Genomic DNA, 3,528 nt, shown 5'->3' with positions numbered 1-3,528 from the left:
TGAAGGCTGGCCTCTCACCTGTACTGCACCACCATCATGTTCTGCTCTCCACAGTGTCTGGCACAGCGGATGTACCTCATCCAGCTGGACTTACTGGGATCATTTCCATCGATAAAGTGCAGTAATGTTCCCTCTGCGTCATAAATCTGAAAGACAAAGAGTGAAGGTTTGCTTGTTACAGAAAACATCAACAGTATAATAAAATGTGTATTCTTTTCAACCCCTCCCAGTTTCTCTATAGATCAGAGGTCTGGAACATGCAGCTCCAGATCCACATGTGTCTCTTTCATCTCTCCATTGTGGCTCCTAAACCAAACATAAAATAATTCATAGAGACTGCTGACCCAGCCATGTTGACTGTTGGAGTCAGCAGCTCCCCCTAACTAAAACTACCTAAAGAAAACAAATAAACAAAGCCCGCAAACTAAGACTACCAAGATCCAACCACAAACTAAAAGAACAAAACCCAGCAGTGAAAGACTGATGAGGATAAAGAGGATAAAAGAACACAAAAATAAATAAATAAAAGAAAGAATAAAAGTAAGTTTTAAAACTAAGGATTACTTAATTAGTATTTATTTAATTTAGATTAGTTACAGTTATAAAGTTATGGTTGAGGTGCACATAGATGATAACCTATCCCAGCGAACATTTCAAAGTGGGCCCCATATGGTTTACCTTTGGGCTGAATTGGTGGGCCCCAGGTGGGTTTTGAAAAGAAGTAAAAAAAGAAAATCATATTTTGAGTGATACTAGTTTCTTTTTATATTTTTGCTTTTGTTTGTGCCAAAAATAGACATAATTCATACTTATTATTTATAAAAAGGTCATGAATGCAAATCCAAATTTCCTAAATGCTAAAGAAAGACTATATGACTCCTTCTTGGTTTTGATGAGTAGAAAACAAGCCCAGATGGCTCTTTTACTGTTAAAGGTTGCTGACCCCTGGTATAGGAGAATTAAAATCTTCAAAGTTTGATTTTTTTTTTTTTCATTCTCACCAGCATTGAAGTGAAACATACATCTCAAAGGACTGCTACACTTCACAGCATAATTTATATTCGCATTGCAGCACAGTTGCAGTTCCAGTCATGAAGATTCAATCTAAAACCAGTTTATACTCCACATTTGTACAACAATCAGAAAGCTTCTTCCTCCTGATGATGCTCATTTCCTCCTCAGCTCTCCGGCTCAGGGAGAAGTAAGCAGATTGTTAACATGAGGTCTCACTTCACTAAATTTATAGGGGTGTGTGTGTATGGGGGGTTTGAACTCACCACAAGCTGAAAATATACAACCTTCAGAGACACTGGAGTTCTCTCCTCATCATTTACACACAGAGGCTGCTTGAAGTGTAAAACTGCATGTAGTGTGAGAGTATTTATGACACACCAAAGCTAAATATATACTTTTGTGAAGATTAACACCAGAAATGTGTGATGATGTGTTTCCTTAAGAACAAGTGAAAGAGTAAAGGTGAGTGATTTTAGGAGAGACACGTAAATCCAGGTAATCTGAGAGACTTACACAGTTCTTATCCCTGTCTAGAGCTCTGGTTGCCGGGATAAACAGTACATGAATCTGATTTACACTCAGTAAAAAGCCTCACTTCTTTAGGATAGAAATAATGTCTAAGAGTCGAGGACAGACCTTAAAGTCCTACTCTGATATATTGTCAAAACAATCATAGTGCTCTTTTAATTATCAAACCTTTGAGTGAGACCTATAGAACGTGTTTGAAGACCTTCAGTCACTTTAGGTCACAAAAATGCTGTTGGATCAGATCTCACTACAGCTTTAGGATGTGGACCCATGAACCATGGACATCTCCCCACCTACTAACAGTTTCTCTGCAGATCAGTTGTTGGATGGAGGTTCTGTTTGAACAGCAAAGACAGCTTAGTCCTTCTGGTTCTCTGAAACCAACAAGGTTTGGGCACCAAAATTCAGTTCCAAGTAGGAACTGTTATGATTTACATGGTTCTACTGAAACCAAAAGAAGCTGCTGCAATCAGCTCCTAATTTGGGTGCTTAGTTTTATTGAAGGTATATTTCTCTTAGGACATGTCAATCATTTCTACTCTGTTCAAGACGTTGAAGTTCTAGACAATCCTTCTGCTTTTCCACCGATAGTGGGCGGTCTCATATAAGACCGCTCACAGAGCAAGCATGAGAATGTCTGGCTGCATTTCACAGCAGGTCACAGAAGTTTGACAAGTTGCTGCATCACATCAGCCAATCAGGAACTCAGCTTTGGATACGGGACATTTTCAATGACCTGATTAGCGGGTAAAATACTAATCCAATACGAGCGTTTTGGTCCAGAACTTCCATCCATTTTCTTAACCCGCTGGAGCCTTTGGGGTTTACAAGAGATCGTCTCCAGGAACTCTTGGGCAAAGGCAGGATACACTCTGGACAGATCAGTGGTTCTCTGGCTGCAGCCTCCCGGACTTCAGCGGAGCTCGCTCCACATGCTGGCAGGCAGACAGACAGCCGCTTCGGGGAGTGGGAACAGCCTGCTCGGGTCTTATTTTCATCGAGACAGTAATAAAAAAGGTCCCCTATTTTCCCCCCTCGGGTTAATGCTGGACAGCCTTCAAACTCAGTCACAGAGACACAGAAACACAGTGGAAGTGGCTGTCATCCAGACACATCCCCTGGTGAGATCGAAGTCCCGGTAACCCCTCAGACCACCTCAGCCGCAGTGTCAAGATCACTATCACACATTTGATAGGCGGCGATCAGTAAATCCGCCGTGCGATGAAAGAGGGGCGGGGCCACCGGTTTTGGTACTGAAGTACCAAAAATTGTCATTGATTAGGAACTGAAACAAAAGAACTGCTTTGGCACCGAAACCGAATAAAACACAGTCAGTGCCCAACCCCTAAAACCAACGCATTCTCATCCCGAAGTCGGTGGAGATGGTTAAGGTCTCCTCCACTTTACTTTTAGAGCTTTTGGGTGTCCCAAACTCGTCGCTTTTTTGACATGCTGGCTGTTCGCAAAATCAAGACTCAGCAACCCTCGGGACGTGATGCCGGATGCGCACTGGTCCTCCAGTACCAGGATCCTAACTTTAACCCAGTACTGGTATGCGTCCTGTACCGCATCTGTTTCGCACCAAGTACAGCATCTGGTACCAGTTTGGGTCGTCTGGTGTCGGGTTAGGGTCAGGGTACCAGTACCAAGTTTGGGTACCGGTGCACTACGCGTCGCGTATACTGGACCAGTTCTTGACCCGTGATTTAATAGGAACATGTCAATATGTGATGACTTAGGAGTGAGAATGTGCTGCTGAAACAGAACCAGTCGTCACAGTGTGAAACTGAAGCTACTCTGAACCAAGCAGTTCATCCAAACCACCAGAACGTTTGTTCTTTTCTGAAGATCCACTCAAAACCTTTTAACTTTATTAGGATAAGTTGGATTTTCACAGAGTTTCTCTGCCTTTTTTAAATGATTAATTGAAAGAGCAAAAACAGGTTTCTGTTGGTGAAGACAATTTGGAATTACAGCTGACTTAAA

The sequence above is a fragment of the Oryzias melastigma genome, unplaced genomic scaffold (assembly GCF_002922805.2).
Source record: "Oryzias melastigma strain HK-1 unplaced genomic scaffold, ASM292280v2 sc00562, whole genome shotgun sequence".
NCBI classification, from domain to species: Eukaryota; Metazoa; Chordata; class Actinopteri; order Beloniformes; family Adrianichthyidae; genus Oryzias; species Oryzias melastigma.
The sequence above is the reverse complement of the archived record's forward strand: the minus strand, read 5'-3'. Positions refer to the sequence as shown.